Source organism: Python bivittatus, unplaced genomic scaffold (genome assembly GCF_059951505.1).
Source record: "Python bivittatus isolate LINGU-HERP-01145 unplaced genomic scaffold, Pbiv_v1 ctg000480_np1212, whole genome shotgun sequence".
In the NCBI taxonomy this organism is placed as follows: domain Eukaryota; kingdom Metazoa; phylum Chordata; class Lepidosauria; order Squamata; family Pythonidae; genus Python; species Python bivittatus.
This window is the reverse complement of record NW_028277075.1, coordinates 92,497,398-92,516,865: the sequence shown is the minus strand read 5'-3', so window position 1 is coordinate 92,516,865 and position 19,468 is coordinate 92,497,398.

Here is a 19,468-nt window from a genome sequence, read left to right as displayed (position 1 = left end):
TGCTGTGGGTGGACTGGGAGACAACGACGTAAAAAAAAAATCACATTAATTAATTAAATTTAGAAATTACTTATTGGCCCAGCCATTTTATTATCAGCTGCCTTCCAAGGGTGTTAGATTCCATATACTATTTTAAAGAGGTGTTACTTCTTCAGTCTGTGTTTATCATTTTATGGACATTCCAAGGCAGATGGTTTAAAGAAATCAGGTGGAATGCATACAGTAACAGCTTGCATATTAAGAATTTTAATTGAGTCTCCCCACAACATTTATCCCTCAACAGCCTCTCAGATAACTAGATATAGTATGCTGTTTGCTTCTTAACCATTCTTACCCCCCACCCCAAATTTGGGCATGCTATTAGATTTATTAGTATTCATTCTCAGTTTACACATTGCACAGTGTTTTTCTTTCATTAAAGTTTAAGAATAACCATCAAATGAGTCTGCTATCTATTCTTCACAGAATCAAGATGGGTTTCACTACAGCACCATTTTTTAAAAAGCCTTCATTTCAGTGGGTTCTAGTTAATATACTGTAGCTTCTAATGATTAACAAAGGATAGTTTAAATCGTATTAATTTAACACCCATATATCCCATATTTTTTTGTAGCTTTTGAACAACCTCAAAGCAGGAAGCAATTGGTTGAACAACCTACAGTGGTCTGGTCTGCATACAACATTGTCATAAGTTATGGGTTTCAGATGAAAGTAAGCCAAACCAATGAACAAAAGCAAACTCACATTAGGGCTTAACATACTGCACAGAGCCAGTCACAACAGAAAGTGACAATTGAAAGCTGTTCAGTGCTGGGATAGAGTTGCTTCATGTATTTACAGAAGTGATCTGCCATTGCCTTCCAGGATGTTTTCTCAACTTTCCAATCTACCTCCAAGTCCTGACAAGGTTCAATCTTGCCTAGCCTTGGGCTAGAGCATATTCAGGCCCAGTGATCCTTCAAGGACAGCCTTGCTTATAGAACCCTCCTCCTCCTTTCATATCCAGGACTAGCAAAACCGCTGGAGCCCTGACTTTTCAAAAGGAATACATGACCGATACATGCCTGGAATGTAATATTGAACATTGTTTATATCCTTAGCCCAGGGTAATTTAAAGAGTACTTTAAGTTCTCCAGTAGTCCATTTGAGTGTTTTGTCTTGTTTTTATAACTTCAAGTCAGTTTTTGACTCCTGGCAAGTGCCTGGACTAGTCCCTGCAGTTTTCTTGGCAACATTTTCAGAAGTGGTTTGCCCTTGCATGCTTCCTAGGGCTGAGAGAGAGTAACTGGCCCAGGGTCACCCAGCTGGCTTTGTGCCCAAGGCAGAACTAGAATTCTTGGTTTCCTCATTTCTAGTTTGGTGCCTTAACCACTACACCAAACTGGCAGTTCCATTTGAGATGAAAACAGGGATAGACTATCATCATAATGGAAGTTTCCTGTTTCAAGCTTGAACAAAACATGCCATTTGGCATGGTATTTCCTGTACTCCCCATTGTGCATTATGTGTAAGATAGATACAGAAGTGTCAAAGCTGCACCAGAGGGGAGAGGAAAAGTATTATGCCAGCCCCACGCTGAACTGGAATCCTGTAGAAGATGAGTCAGCTGTCTGTAGCTTATTTCAAAAACTGCTTAGAATTAGGCAGAGTCCAGTAAAAAAATTTTTTTTTTTAAATCAGTAAATATCTTTGCTGTTTTCCAGTCCAAATCCAAACCTTAACTCCATATCCATGGCCTTTCCTACTGACTGAAAGTATCTTCAGCATTTTCCAAGCAATAGGTGCTGGTACCCCTATAAGATCTGTGACAGAGTCCCTTATCTTAAGTATAAATTTAAGTCTCTGACAGTGACAGAGTCCTCTTTCTTAAATATATAAAGTTGTTAAAAAAAAAAAAAAACAGCCAGTGCCAGGAAAAAACACAGAAGTACTGGCAATAAATCTCAAGGATTTGAAACTACTTTCCAGTTAGACAGATTTGTCCCTAATGTGCCCTTCATCACCACTGTAACCAAGTCCATCCACCTTGCTGCTGGTCATCCTCTTTCCTTCTACTTTTTCCAACATTAGAGCCTTCTCTAGAGCGCTAGGCCTTTGCATAATTAGATATGCCATATCTAGGCTGCACAAATATAAATGGCCACAAGGTGGGAGCAGCTCTTTGGTCATCTCAGAACTACTGCTCTCTAGTGATTATCTAGAATCTTGCAACCAGGTAGGGTCTGCCTACAAAATAGAGCATATATGATTCTAGAGGGGGACGCGGTGGCACAGCGGCTTAATGACGCTGAAAGTTGCCGGCCAGAAATGGTCGACGCTTCAGCGGTTCGAGTCCAGCCTTCGCGTTAGCAGGGTGAGCTCCTGTTTCCTCCCCAGTTCCTGTAAACCCAACAGTTCAAAAACTCATGTGAGTAGATAAATGGGTACTCTCACTCCGGTGGGAGGAAAAATGCTGGTGGCGCCTTGCAAAAAAGGAGTCGGGAGCAGTTGCCAGTAAGCGCGAAAAACCGCACGTGCCCAAAACGAGCACAAAGCAACGGAAACCCTGCCTCCTGCGCTCACCAGCTGGGCTCTGCTCTAGGAAGGGGGCTCTGGCAAACCACTTCCGAAACAATTGCCTTGAAAACTGCAAGGACTCGTCCAAGCAGTCACTGCAGAGTCGGTAACGACTGAGCGCAGATTAAAAAAAAAAAAGAAATGATTCTAGAGAAGAGAGTGGAGAAAACCTGTTCTTGGGATTCTTTCTGATATGGTGTATCTCTCCACAGCCATCAGTAGTAACAAGAAGGAGCAGTGCACATTGCCAGGGAGAAGGCACGAATACCAGGCCATAGTTCTAGAGCAAATGACTTGAGTGGCTATTGCACAATGTTGGTATATGATAAGTAGCAAATTATTTTCTATTTTATTAGAGCCTTGAGTGGCCAGAAATAACCTTTGGTAACTATGATTGGGAAAGGAAAGCTAAGGATCCCATGATTTAGATCGATCCCATGATTTAGATTGGACACTGTATGTGCTTCAGAGAGATTTATTTCAAACTACAGGCTCTCTCAGTTAAATTAGTGGCCTGTCTTAGCTCTTACATAAACCACTCCTGCAGAAAGCAAACAAAATTAGAAGCATTTTCTGCGGAAAGACCATGTTTCTGACAAGAGCATCATAAGTTTTGCAGAAAACTGAGAATACTGAGAGGATGGTTATTGACATTTTTCTTTCACACCTCTAAGTTGGCTGTTTCAGAATTCAGTGAAGCCATGTAGGCAATTGCCTGCATTCCCATTCACTGTGGTGCAACCATTCAGCTTCAAATTGTTGCGGTCACTCTTGAATGGCTTATTTATAGATCCTCAGGCTGAAAGTGGTTCAGAGGAGTTAGCAGCTGGAAAAGAGTTCAGAAATTGGTTTATGGGAAACAAAGCCAGTTTGTCACCTTCGTTTCCAGCCCAGTGCATGTTGCAGGGATGACACAACTTCTAGATCTTTCATTTTTCATTTTCCTTTTTATTCTCAGCCTAGACATGAAGCAAGAATGGTCCATAAAGATAGCTTTTCATTTAGTATTGTTTTGGGAGAGCAAGTGGAACGGTGAGGCCCACAAGAGTTTAAAAATATAATCCAATATATTAAGGAAAAGATGATAGCAATAAAACAGGAACCATTTAAAAGGACTGCCAATTTCAGAGATGTAGTGCTGACGATTGAGCATTGAGTGGTAGGACCAGGTTGGATGCTATACCCAAAATAAAATGCCTGTTTTTGCAAAAGGAAAGCCTATCCAGGGCAGGATCTACATCCCAAGGAGACTAGGCAATGGTAATGGGGTAAAACACTGTTCCAATTCCCTGTTCACCTACCAGGTGCTAGGAAGTGTGAAAAAGAAGGGACACCATCATATTCATCATCCTCTTGGTACTGTTTTTACTCCTCCACATCCCTCGGGAAACCAGTGGGAACTGTTGTTGCCAGTCTCCCAGAAAACAATAGCCGCCAAGAGTTTCTGCCCTACATTCTTTTGCTTTTGACAGTAGTTACCCATTGTTTTCTATTTTAAATATTTTCTCTTAACCCTTATCACTACCCTGCATTCTCTCAATTCCCATCATAGTCAGGATTCAAATAACCACTTCCTCATTTGTAGTTCAGTTTCTTAGCCTTTACTGCAACACCATCGATTCATTTGTTGCTTTGTTGCTTTGTTAGACGTATATCTCACGTTTGCTTCAGGAACTTAAAGTGCGCACATAACATTCTTCACTAATTGTGAGGTAGGATGGGCTGAGAGAGAGTGACCATAGTGGACAGTGGAATTGAACCTGGATCTCCCTGGTCTTATTTCAATACCTCAATTACTATACAGTACAACATTTGGTCCAGGGAAGAAATAAACAAGCTGGTTTTGCCTAATCATAACAATAAGGGCTATCAAAAATATGTGGAATAGCCATTTAACTCTTTGAGAGAACACCATCTTAGAACATTACTCTGTATTATAATAATTTAAATATTATGTCCCAGCTACCATCACTGTATCATAGTGGATTGTGATGGAATGTACCTGCGAGGAAGAGAGTGATGTGGGAGATCAAGGCTATCAGGAGGGAGGGGTGGCATTCCAGCAGGGGAACAGAGACAAGAGACAATCCTGTCCGCAGGGGGAGTGTGGGAAGTGAAAGAGGTTCAGGATAGCTACTCCCTAGAGTCTCCCAGGGTATATCCACTAGTTGCTGTAGTATAGATTTAGTTTGGCAAGATTCTGTCTATATGGTGTAAGCAAATAAAGGATCTGAACTCAACTGGACTGTTTCATCATCGTTCTTGGGCTGGCCTGACATGGATAATATCAAATATAATTGAATATGGTACCCTGTGCTACTGGTAGATAGCAGATTAATGTTGGAATCAAGACCCAAATGTGAATAATTTGGAACTAAAAGTCACTGAGAGCTAATCAGCTGTTCACTGTGAAGGGTGATAAACAGATGATTAATAATGACAATATTAAACAAGTGATTAGGCCTATAATTGTGGGCTGCTTATGCTGTACAGATTTTTTTTTTAATTAAAGGACTAAATAAGTATCAGGTAGTATGTGTTTATCTTATGTGCAGTATCCTGAGTATAGCAAAATTAGATTCTGGAATTTCTAGATTATATATCTATATAACTACCTCTATCTGTACATCTCCCCAAATATAGATATGTGACAAAGAAAGTTCAGTGTCTTCTAAAAGCCAAGGTAAAAATAGCTTTTGACTTACGTAATTCTGGAACATGTGAATAATACTGACATTTACTAAATCCCATACATTTGCCACAGCATAATGCCCTAGAGTTAACAGAAGAAATCTAGTCTGTACCAGTATATTTGCTCTCATTCATTGCCTGGTGGATTCTCATGAAACTATTTATTCATATGCATGGTATACGAATAAATTAATTCTCTTTTTTTTCAGTTTCAAAAAATTAAAAGCAGGCAAAGATCTTGATGAACAGTGACTCTACTATTCATTTCTTGGTCAAATTCTGTGAGAATATATTAAGCAGTCAATCATTAGGAGAGAAGGAGATGTACTAGGATGTAAGGCTAGCCTATTAGATTACTTCTGGAGTAGGTCACATGAGTCACCAGGTAGAGACAGTGTAGACCATGTAGCCCTTTCCTACAAGTCTACTTGCCCATGATTAGCTCAGGTGTGTCTGTCTGGCTCCAGTTTCCGTCTCTGCTTCCTCTGTCCTATCCTCCACCCCTTATGCTGCTGAATGGATTAGGTTTTTGGAGGCATTCATTATCAGTGGGTTCCTGTAGCTGCTCTGCCTATCTGACATGTCCCCTAGTTTTGGCTGCTCAATACCAGAACATTTTCTTCCTTGTGTGGATCTTGAACCCTTCTTGCCAGAGGGATGCGCTCTGAAGGCCTCCGGCTCAAGGGCATAAATTCAGTGTTGCATTATGTGCCATCCTTTTCCCTTGTGTTGTACTTCCAAACAGTTGCACAAGACAATTAGAACCACTGCTTGTAGGGATGCTGTTCTAGGGTCACCATGCCCTTGGGATAACTAATTAGGACTGCTTTGGGATCATTCTGCATGCTGTATATCTTCTATGGTAACCCTATCGTTATAAGCTTATGGGTTGCCTATCATCTGTTGATGGCACAGTATTTAATCAGTTTTGTTTTGTGATTCCAAGAAAACGGTATGGGAGGGTTAGCAGGTAACAACATTTTTACACCATTCTGGGATTTTTCAGGGTGGGTCCATTTTCCTACTTCCATCGCTACATATAAGCTATATATAAGACAGTGGATGCACCAAGCTGGCATCCATCTTCCAACTCATAGAATAATTATAGTTTGAAATTGTTCTGTAAAAGTACTCAGAATTGCCAATAATAACCGCATAAGAGTAATGTACATTTCATAATGTTATAAGGAAAGTAGTAGCAGTTTTACATTTCAGAAAAGTAGGCCAAAGTTATGATTGAGCAATAACTTTTTCCCCATGTCTGCATACTGTGTTAAACTACAAATCGACTTGTTGCAATTTGTCTTTCTTCAGCTCAAAATATAACCTTAAAAGAAACTTTCCACGGATCCTTGCATTTAAAAATACCTGTTGAGTCAATCAGAGAGTTATTTTATGCAGCACAAGAATGTACTTTGAGAAGAAAGAGATGAAGATAAGTCTATTTAATTCAAGTCAGAGGTTGCTATTAAAAAAAAAAATGTTCAGTCCAAAGAAATAAGGTTGAAGCACCCAATGAGATAAGACAAATAGAATGGTAACATTAAAAGGATAATATTAAAGGTCTGAACTTTTATGAATTTACAAGTAGCACGAATGTTAGGACTTACATCTTTTCATAAACTACAATGCTAGAATGAAATTCTATTCAGCATGAAGAAAGCAATAAAACTAAACCTTTAAGTCTTTGAAATTAGAATGCTTCAGTACAGTGTGGAACTAGCTATTGCATAGCTCTGTCTCAACCTGAATGAGGAATTGCATATCCAAGCACATGCAAAGGAAATTAGATAAACATTTTCCTTCCCCAGTTCTTGAACTGGAGCTTCAAATCTCCTCCTCCTCCTCCTCCTCCTCCTCCTCCTCCTCCTCCTCCTCCTCCTCCTCCTCCTCCTGAAATCTGTGTGGGTAGGGTTTGGTCCCCCCCCCCCCCGGGAGAAGCACCAGGGATCTGAATTCAGACTTCTCTTTTCCCAACAAAGAGCTGATTGGTGGAGTTTTTAATGTTTCCATTTTTCCTCCTTATTTATATCTTTCATACTTTCATTGTACTCTATATAACCAGAACAGATGTGATTTTCATGTGAATGTTCCAGCCTATATTCCATCCTATATGTAAAGTTCCATGTGTACTATATATTGGGGAAAGGAAGTGTCTGATTCTTCCTTCTTGTAGCACTGCAATGGCCTGATAGATCCTGGCCTTGGGAGAGATTGTTCATGGCATGTAAAATTCTTATCAGAATAAAAAACTGAAAAGCCCTAGCATAAATACACCAATCTGGACCTAGAGCTATCTCTACTAGAGTTTTATAGAAGGAATATGAATTGACATCACCTATTTTCTGAGAAGGTGCAATGCAAATGTAAAATTGCTTTGAAGATATCAAGTAATGTCCAGAACCAGAATGGTTAAGTGCATTGTTACAAATGAGACAATCCATGCACCTTGCATAAAAGTATAAAATCACACAAAAATCTGAGTGATGTCAGAATATTGTTTGAAATTGCATCAACATAATTGGTATGCCATCATCCTGAAATGGAATCACTATCAATTCTTTTTTTCATTAAATGTCAGGCAGATGCCTGAAATATCTATCCAAAATAAAAAGGGAAGGAAAAAAGTAAATTAAAATAATTATGCAAAGATTTCCAGCTCCTTTTATATGCTGTGTCTGTCACATGAGATTGAAGAAACCATAACACAAGGATTTGTTCAATAAAGAAAATAAATCAGTCAAAAGCAACACAAAAACTAGGCCAATGTAACCTGTGATTTCTCTTTATCGTGTAGATCAATATGGCTTGAAGTCACCTTCCATGTATAAATAGCTTCCAGCTCAATGGATGGGCCTGTAGGTACAGAACAAGCAGCAGGTTCCTTTGTCTCTAAATAGGCCAATAGGCAATGGGATTTGATAAATAATTGAACCCTTAGGATTTGGGCAGGGGGGAGACAAAGAAAGACAAACATCAACATTTCTTGAAAAAGTAAAATGAACATAAGCTGGTAAGCATAATGCTGAAATGCCAGAGGAAAACTATGATGCATTTGTGGATTTCATTGCATGGCATCTGCGTCTGTTACTTCTATGAATTAGATTCAGACACTAATATTACCAGTAAAGTACTTTTGTAAATGTATACTCTATCAGTAATATATGCTTCACTTAGCCAGTCTGATTGATTTTCATAGATGCATTCCATAGAGCATCTGTGAGGAAGAATGGCACATGATGCCCTGTTTCAGAACGTTATCTCATGTATCACATCGAACAAGAAGTGATGACATTTCATGCATCACCTGCAAACACACATACACAAACAAAAAATTAAAAAACACCCTGAATATGAAACTACTTAATGTCAGCCTGCACATTCTGAAAACTGGAAATACCTATCAGTTTTTAATTTTAATTGTAGGTGGGGATGCATAACGAAAGACAGCAATAGCTCTGACTTCAGCTCCTGGAATATTCATAATACAGTGAGCATCTTTTTGAACAAAGGGGAATCTTATTATTGTGTAGAACAAACACTGCATTGTAGATGGTTCTCTAGCTTTGGGCAATTTAGGCTCATGCAGGACTGTCCTTAATGGCAAGTATCTGGAACTCCTGAAGTAAGAATTTCAGGGCAGATTGACATTGGCTAAGAAGTATATTAGAATGAATAAATCACATTGCCATTGGACTTAACATCGAAGCCCTTCTGATGGCAAGTCTTTGTCAGACTTGGCATGATGCAGGAGCAGCATCTTTCATACTGGATGGATGCCTACCGAAAGTGACAGGGAGTGTATGAGATTTCAGTCTGTGAATCTGCAACATTTTATTTAGCATGAGGAAGCCAGCCATTTTGAGGAACTTGGAAAAATTAAGCAGAAATCAACTAGTTTTTTTTGTCATTTGAAATGTGAAAATTCCTAGGACTGTCCACAGTATGGTAGCACAGCTGCCTTCTCTGATAAGTTTCATAGGGAAGAATGATTTTGGTGCCAATCTCATTTGTGACCCTAATACTTGAGGTTCCATGAAACGTCTGGCTCCTAGGCCTCTAATGGAAATATGAAAATATGCGTGTACAGACTCTGCTGTCTTTCCATGGCCAGGAATGCAGCAAGGATGCACATAAAATGCATTTCCCAACACAGAATTCAATGAAAAAGCATCTCTTTATGTAGAGCCTTACTAACCCAATGTCAGATAAATATTAGACTATACCAGAACAAGCAGTGGCATTTGCTACATAATGTTTCAACATGGAAAGTCCCTGTCTAGGGTTTTAATCAGCTGGCCACATTTTTTTTCCCATACTGTGTTCTCTGGAACTTTATTTTGCTTCCCCAGTGGTCAGTAGTGCTTTGTGGATTTTTTTCCTTTAATTTATTTTATTTTCCCTCTATAAAATTCCCTCCTGTGTACGATTAGTATCATTGTGGTTACATAAGAATTGGCACTCAGAGCATTAATTTGCTACAACAAGTATTTTGCAAATATCTGAGTCAAGAAGATATGGGATGAAATAACGTGTTGCTGTTTCTGCTGTTGTGAATAACTTGTGACACTTTAAATAAATTGGAGACAGAGAGAGACTACATGACAATGTTTTCAGCAACTCTGTCAGCAGCCATCAATTGTAAATTGGTTAGTGTTCAAATGCTCTTTGGTAGGCAGTGAATTAAACTGTTCTGGAAAAAAAAGTCTGTTTTAATTAGATGTATTTTTATCTTTCATTTATGCTATTTGAAAATGTTTCTGGAAAATTTCAACTGGCAGTTTGAACCCTTGGTATTTGAATAGGCAGAGTGAATGCTTATTAGATATATTTCTTTATCTGGAGCTAAAATACATTTTTTCCCCCTAATGTCTCTGTTAGCTTTGCAATATCCTATAGTTGAATCAAATTACTGAAGTACTCTGAGAGTCTGATCCAGGCTTTCAGTAATACCATCTTTTATTAAGAATGCAAGCCTGGTTTTCTACATTGCTCCTTATAAAAAGGATGCCTGAGGAATTTTAAACAAAAGCTTGGTGGAATCTCAAAGCAGGGGCTGGGGGAGAATTAGAATTTTAACTTGAGACGGGCTTTTCCTTTCTAACAATTGATTGGCATCAGGAAGTGAGCCTGCAAATAAATGTGGGTAAGCTATGGAAAGATATTATCCAAATATTTTTGCCTTCCAGTATTTCTTTGAATGCAGTAAGGATGTTATATTCTGTTAATGGTTTTCTACCAGCCTCTGTGCTGATTTTCATCTGACATAAACTTCTCACAGTATTGAGCAGTACGGTCTCATGATGGAAGTGCTACCTGTATTTTATTGGGGTGGAGATGGGGGTGGGTAGGATGATAGAACATGGGAAGTGCACTGGACACTTGTGTGATTCTTATTTATTTATTTACAAGCACCACATAGCAAGAATCATCAGGCCATGATATAAATCCCCAAGGCACAATCTGATAGTCACAATATGCCTTGTCGGTATGTCTGTCTGTCTGTCTGTCTGTCTCTGTCTTTCACACACAAAGACCCAAAATAGTGCTTCTGTGTGTTCTAAAATACAAGCTGCTTTCTATTTTTCTCTCATGGAGAGAGAAAGATGTATACAGGAACACAAGCACCTGCTATGTGTTATAAATTACCTCTCCAAACTTTATTGGCTTTATGTTTCAAAAACAATGAGGATTTTTTAACTTTCTCAAAAGCCTGGGTTGGAAAACTTCCAACCTTCCATACAGCTTCAGTCTACAATGCCTCCCCCGTCCAGCCTGCTGAACCCCAAAAGAAGAAATTATAGCTATTGGAACCAGGACACTCTATGACCATGCTTGAACAGCTAACTTGCATCCCCTTATTTGTGTAGCAAACCCTCCTGGGTGCCTTTGAAACCATTTGACTGAGCTTTTAAGATGGATGGATGGATGGATGGATGGATGGATGGATGGATGGATGGATAGATAGATAGATAGATAGATAGATAGATAGATAGATAGATAGATAGATAGATAGATAGATAGATAGATGATAGATGCAGTTTAGTTTCTGTGATCTGTATATATTTGTCCTTTATTTGCAGCTTTCACCATTTTAAACATCTCTTAAAATATTAGCATTTTCAACTGCAATCGTGCAGTAACATCTCTGCCTTGAGTCTGGCTAACATGGAAGAGGACTAAGATAGTATCTGGTGACCAAGAATATAATGTTGTTATTAGTACTGCACATGTCTCTTCAGAATAACTGTTGAGTTTGCTAAAGCTGAATCCCTGATTTGTGACTTAGATTTGCCTAAACCAAAAGATATTGCATGTTGCTGTCATATGGATATAAATGGGATACAAGAGCTATCAAATTGCTTGATTCTATATCCTTCCTACATTTATATGTAAAAGTTGTTCTGATTTAAGAGGCTGCTTTTACTTAGATATAGGAAAGGAATCCACTATGTACATTGTTTTGACAATGCAGCTTTAGAATGGTATATAAGCCTAGCTTCCTTTTCTTAAGCTCTCAGACCAGAGAGATATACAGTAGATGTTGTGTTATGTCATGCCTCCATGTATGGCAATGTTTTACATTACAAAGAAGCAAACAAAGAAAGTTGGTATTGCTCACTAAGACATTCCTAAATGTCTAATGCAAGATACATAACGTTAAATTTTTATATTTAGAAGAGTAGCTGCTTTATGCTCTTAAATAAAATACACCAAAGAATTTTAAAACAACTGAAATAAGTTACTTATTCTGTGCTAGCATAGTGTGTTCTGAAGCAGTGACTCACAGACATTGTACTCTAAGTTCACATTAGCCTATCTATGATTGTGCTTTTATTATAATACGGTTCACACATTTTGGGAGTGATGTTTTTACTTTGAAACAGCTTATATTAGAAACCTATTTAAAAAATTAAGTCAGAAGATTCATCAGAATCCCAAGATTTCTGAAATGTGCTTACTAAAATAGGCACATGTAGCTTAACTTATTTATCTAAACTGTGTGTGCAAGACTGCATGGGTACAGATGAACTTTATAGCGTTTATAACAAGTTGGATCTTAATTAGCTGTTTGGCAGTGAAACCAACATGCTGGTCTTTGACCATAATAAAAATTTGATTTGAGTGTAACCAATTCCCCAGACAGGTGATGGGCTCTTCTTTGTGGAACAGATGTGCTAGGACCATCCTCAAGATGGTCAGGAAACACAAAGTATTATTGAGAAGTTTATGTCAGTTGATTCAGACCAATAGAGAACCATGGCAAGCTTATATTCTTTAATAGAATGCTGAGTCCTTTTGATATTAAAACAAACATGGTGGACAGCAATCCAGAAAACCACTTCCTTTTGCATAATGCATTCAAGTGGAGGCTAATCAACCATCTGCCTTGGATGATAGATAGATAGATAGATAGATAGATAGATAGATAGATAGATAGATAGATAGATAGATAGATAATAAATAGATAGGTCTCACACCTGATGAAGCAGACATTCCATTCTAAAAGCAAAATATTTGGGTTTTCACAGTTTTCAGCTGCTAGAATGCAATGTTCTATAGGATAGTTCTATAATATTTTCAGATTGAACATTCCCAAGTGTAGCATTTATTGTTCAATGTTTATAATTTATATTACCAAATGTGATCCCTGAAATCAAGTGGTGTAGGCTCTGTGGAGGAATGCAAAATGTTGGAGCTTTCATCTCTTGCAACGTGCTGGTCATTGCCCAAATAAAGATTACTTGACTTGACATTTCCTGTGCCCTTGCATTGTAACACCAGACTGAGTTCCCTGTAATTACTTTAATGTTAAGATCAAGCAGTGCTAGCAGTGTTTTTTTAAATAGTATGTACTTTTGCCCTCAGAATTTTAGTTGAGGAGAAGTGTTGAATCATCTTGGTCTTCAAGTACTTTTGAGAGCATGAATTTCACTGAACTGAAGGAGGCTACTTGCAAACTACAGGGAAATGGGAAGGTAATGACAATGTAATAGGAATAATGCTATCCTAAATTTCACTTTTATTACTGAAATTAGGTTGCTTTTTCTCTCAGAGGTCAGACCACTTTATTCTGCCCACCTAATTCATCTTTTTAGGTTAAGCTGTTAGGTGGGTTTTTAAAAATTTGTTTTCAATTAAAACTGGTGATAGAATTTATAGCTGTTCTGAAAACTGACTGAAATCATGAAAGGAAATATAATGAATGAATCAGGAATGGTATGTTTGTTCTAGAATGTTTATATTACTTAAAATTCTAGCAGCTTGTAAAAATGATCAGGAGGTTGATAATAATCAAAACAAGTGGAAACAGTTTAATATAAATTCCCTTTTCACACCCATCTTACCTATACTGTGATATTAAATTATTCTTCAGATCACTTGAAACTCCTTCATGCTAGCAGGGTTAATACAGTTCCATTGCTATGATGATAGAAGTGCTGCTGGATTTTCATGCTAGCCTTGAGATTTTCAGCCTGGGATATTATGATTATCTTACAGTTAGAATATTTGAACCATTTGTGCACAGCCTGAGTCTGAAACATATATAGAAACAGATAATTTATCTAACAGCATTTTTTTTTTTACGATGTAGCTATCATAAAAGTAGAGCAGCTGTGTCTATAGATATGGGCTGATTTATTTATTTTTTGTGCTTTCAAGTTAGTGATGATTCCTGGCAACTGCCTGGAAAAGTCCCCAGTTTTCTTTGCAAAGTGGTTTGCCCTTGCCTCCTTCCTAGGGCTGAGGCAGCAGCTGTCCCAAAGTCACCCAGCTGGCTTCATGCCTAAGGCAGGACTAGAACTCACCATCTCCTGCTTTCTAGCCTGATGCCTTAACCGCTACACCAAACTGGCTCTCATGGCAGATATACTGTATGGTTTTTAAATAAAGTGAAGAATATTGGAATAAACCAAACAGGCTAACACTTTCTTTTAGCACATAACTCAATTAGGGGGACACATAACTTCCAACTAGGGAGAGTGCAAATCCGTAAAGTTTAATTCTTTACAGATTTCTCATCTTTTTCCTGCTATAATGCATTCCTTCCTCTTTCCATTGGTGTATGATTCTTTAATGGACCCATATGAAGCATGAGGGGTTGCAATGTTTACAGCTGAATCTAATATGAACAGATGTTTATTTTAAATAAATTATTGCTAGTTACCTGAAGAATATTCATGGATATCTTTCTCATCATCATTTTATCATGTGGTAATGTTCAATTACCAGATAATGCAAAGGGCTATTTCTTCTGAAATGTACTATCTTCCCCTGCTCTTGTTCCTTTATAATATTTTATAGTTTGCTTATTTTCCAAAGCTGTTTTATTGAACTTTTGAACAAAGGAGCAGCTTTTTAATGATATTGTAAGCAACTTCTTGGATGTTGAACTGTGTTTTACTAGTCAGTTAATCTTTCTGAATTGTTTGACAAAAGCTCCACTATTATCATGTCAGATCATAAATACTTTGTACATAAACATCATTTCCCCAAGAAACACCCCTAATCTCTGTATTAATAATGTCACTATTTTGTCAATCGTACTTACCATGACTTTGGCAAAGACACTTTGGCTGCGATTCAAAAAGCTTATTGGATTCTCTTACTTTGGGTAAGCATTAGGGTTTATTCTTCCTCTGATCAGGAACCTTCTCACCCTTATAAATATCCCTGGAGATATTTCATAATTCAATTACTATAACTCTGCCACTCTTGTGATAGCTAAGAAAAAGCTCTTTAGCAAATAAGTGAACTAACATTATTTTTAACAAATTGGTTGGAATTTCCAAGCTTCTGTGTCTGACATACCAGTGTCATGTTATGAAGTTACACTCACTAGTTCTTTCTTTTTTTCTGTGAATTCTTATCAGTATTTGTATTTGTTTTCTTTCTTTCTTTCTTTCTTTCTTTCTTTCTTTCTTTCTTTCTTTCTTTCTTTCTTTCTTTATATATTTTTGTGTGTTTGTATGACAGATTTTTGGTATTTCAGACATTTTTTTTTTACTGATCGGAAGAAAAAAAAACCCCAACTGTTTAAATCTGTTTGTCTAATAACCAGAATCCAGTTATACATTATCAGTTACCTAAAGAGATATGGTCTGAAAATTGTTCAGTCAAGTATCAGGACTAGTGTTGATAAGAACTTAATTACTATGACAATATAATCATCTATAAACTATAAGGGAATAAACTATAGGAAGAGAGTTCTTTAATGATTTTATCCATATATTTCTGAATATGATTATGATGGATGATTCCTATAAAAGGTACAGCTACAAGTAACAATTCTCATTTTGCAAGTGGTAATAAATGGTGGCCTTTCCCCTCCCTTCTAGGTCTTTGGAAACCAGAATTATTTAGAGATTATGGTCTGGGCTACAGACCAAGTGCTAATTTTTACTAGGCTAGAGAAATGGCTTGTGACATCTGAGTTGTCCTACATTTGACTCTTTGTGCCTTCTAGACAGTATTTGCCTTCTTGTAATAAAGGAAGGTCCAACACAGAACGGAAACATTTGACCACCTAGTTGAATCTGAGAGTTTAAATTATATAATAGTTGTAGTAAAAGAGTTAGAGCTAGGAAGAGCAGGATAATGTATCAATATTCTGATTCCCAGCATCAGAACTATGACTGTGCTATTATGTACAGATGTATAGAATTTTATACAACTTTGTTTCTATCAAGACATTTACTTTTCCATCAGACTGATTGGGGAGACATTGGTTGGGGAGACACTGGCAAGGTGAGGACAGATTACCTCTTTGACATCCTTCCCCATCATATGGTTCATCTGCTCTGCCACAGCAACATCATTAAGCACTTTTGCACATGTGAGTTAAGTGGTATTCAGGTATCCCTCTTTCTTTCTCTGTTGTTAAAATAATTTATGGTTTGCTGAGTTTTCAAAGGAATGTAGACTTTAAACCTCAAAAGCAATATTGGATGTAGAACTTAAAAACAGGAAATCATCATCTTTAAAGGCAAAGTGCAGGGCTAATTATATCTAAATTCATGCACAGAACAGAAGCTTTTTCATGGTCTGGTTTTAATTAAACAAAGACAAGTAAGTTATACTTTTCAGGAATATTGTTGTCACAGAAAAGATCCTTTTCTATTTTCCATCAATTTGAGAGATCTTGTTGATATGCAACACAGGAAGGCCTCTGCTGCAATGGAACAATGTACACACTGGGGTCTTACAGGGATTGTGTGGTTGCTTACACAATGACAAATGAACCTGGAAAAGGGTACGTTCCTATTCAGACTTTCAAACATAGTTTAAACTAATGGTTTGTTAAGGGGAAATGTACAGAAGGGAATGTGTAAGAACTTTTGGTTCATAATATTCAGCATGAGGCTTTCTGTACAGAAAATTAGGAAGTGCAAAAGCAGAATAATAATGTTCAGTGGATGCTGAAGGCATTTGTTCTGGTAGGAACAATTGTTATAGGAGAAATAAATGATATGAGAAGTGTGTGTGTGTGTGTGTGTGTGTTTTTGTGGTGCTCTTAGATCACTTGCATAAGCCAGGAAAGCCATACATTGTGCTAATGTATTCCTATTGTAAAATAATAGCAAACATTTAGAGTGTATTATGCCTGGAACAGAGATTACAAAAGCCATGCCTAGGTAGCTGGGGGGTCTTGGGTTTTTTTTTTTTTTTGGGCTGATTTATGAGTGGGAGCACACAGTACACAGGTATCTGAATGAAGGGAAGGGAAGATAAGCAAATACAGATATGTTCTTTAGGCAGTTGCCCTATGGTCATTCCCCTGCCCTTGCCCCATAAGTGGAAGATTCCTGTGGCTAATGGAGAGATGTTTTAATTTTAATTTTATGGAATGAAATTTCTTAAAACAGGGCTAGCTGTGCCATATGCCTTTGGGGGTCTTTGACTATAAATCAGGAAAGTTAAAATAAAGAACAGTGCCACGTGGCACAGTAAAGCATCCTGCTTATCAGGCTTCATCCAGACTCAAAGGCTAGCAGGCAGAGATTCAAGGACACAGATCTTTGATGTCATGTTTTATTACAGGTACTATAAAAGATGTAATTAGAGTAGAAAACCAGTAACTGACAATTACAATTATCTGTCTATTGTCTGTCTGTTGTCTGTCTGTCATCTATCTCCATCCATCCATCCATCCATCCATCCATCCATCCATCCATCCATCCATCCATCCTCAAGTTGTAATCTCATATCTGTTTCACCCAGCTATGCATCCTAATGGACTGAAAGATGGTTATTTCTCAGTGAGAGAAGTGGTTGACATCTTTGTACTGTTATTGTAATACACTGTCTGATCTCAGGCTCTGTGCACCTGACTGGTCCTTTTAGCCTTCACAGTGTTTCAGAAACTTGTATGTACTTTCTCAATGGCTGACTAAATCCATTCCTCTTGCTGGGAAAACCAATACTGTAAAATCAGGGGGTAATGCTCCATTCACCAGGCTTCTTTCAATTAAGATGTAAGAATTTCTTCAAGCTTCCCACAGCTTCTTGTGAAAGCTGCCAAACTATTTATTTCTTTTTCACTTTTTGGGGTGGTCTGCTAAAATCAGTTATTGGTCTATTTGCAAATTAGTTTAGAATGACATTAAGAACATTAATCTCCATGTGATATAATATTATTTCTATACATTATAGTAATGGTGGAGGAAACAGCTGTCCTCATAAGAATGCTTTGCTAATATATATATATATATATATATATATATATATATATATATATATATAAAAGCCCCAATCCTATATATAAAAAAGTAAGCAATCCCATCCCAAGTTTTCTCTCACTCACTGGAACTATTTTAATGTCTGAATTTCAGGCAAGGTTTTCCACCCCATTCTAGGAGAGGACCTTTCAGAAGTAAGTAAATAAAAATTCCTTCAAGAAAAGTTTGACTCCTGGTGATACATGGATAGATCCATGCCGTGATCCTCGCAACAGTATGAAACTGGTTTGCTGTTGTCTTCTTCCAGCCTAGGCTACAGCACTGAGATTTCCTTATTGTCTCATATCCAACTTTAATCAGATCTGATTCTTCTTAGCTTTCCAGATCAGCTAAGGTCAGCCAGGTGTCTCCTGCAGTAGAATCTTTTTAAGGATAAGGATTGCTCGTGGTTCCAGTAGTGTGCTTGGTGAATCCTTGGATCTGTATCCTTGATAAGGTGAATAGAAAGAAATGGTCATGGCCAGGGCAAAGTAGAGGACAAAATCATTAACTTGGGAATAATCCTATTAATTAAATAACATGTAATTTATTTAATTAATGTAATAATTCCCAAATTAATGATTTTTTTTTTTCCTTCTAAGAGAGTAATAATTCAAATTTAGTGACAACTTTTGGAGGGACCCTGAGGACTGCACACAAGATTTTGGGGAAAGGGCCACAAGTATACATTTCTGCTCTGAGTAATATAGATTTGATTGCTCACATCTAATCGTTTCAGGAAAGGCAGATAGCAGTATTCAGTTGGCTACTGCAAAAGCTTGTGTCGATACTTCACAAAAGTTCATATGATGCCTTTTTAAAGGTCTGATTTCATCAGGGGCCATTATTGGTAAACTTGGAAATTTCTGAACTTCCTTTGACGAAGACATTGTCCATGGAATTATTTTGAGGTGGGTCAAGGAAAGTATTTGTAGTGAGATTTATTGATAGATCCCACAATTAGTCTTAAATTTATTTATCTCTTTGACTATAATTGTGGCTTTAAAGAGATCCTAGTTTATATGCCAATGCTCACTGCAGTGCCAAGCTGAGTCAGCTGATTAGCATGAAACATACATATCTTGGGAATTCAAAAATATCACAGATTTATAATGTTTTCACAGGTTCACATAGTTTTTTCATTTCTCAGCAACTGTATGCTATTTGCATATTTTTATCTTACAGAAATATGTGAGCAATTTCTGCTATATTATTGTTCTGAAATATCCTCATTCTTTTATTGCTGATTTGGTAGGCAATATATCTGATGAATTTTCTTCTTTATTGGGCTTAAGCTGCTGCCTCAAATATCACAGAATAGATATCTAGTGTTTGAAGCAGGGGAGCCTTAACTAAGGCTGTGATTCTCACATAAGGCATAGGCTGTTGTTAATATCAAAAGGATTTGCTCCATATCAAAGAATAACAATGGAATGTGATATTCACATTAATTTCCAAGTGGCGTTAGTTATCCCATAGCTTTTCATATCTCCTGAGCTTGA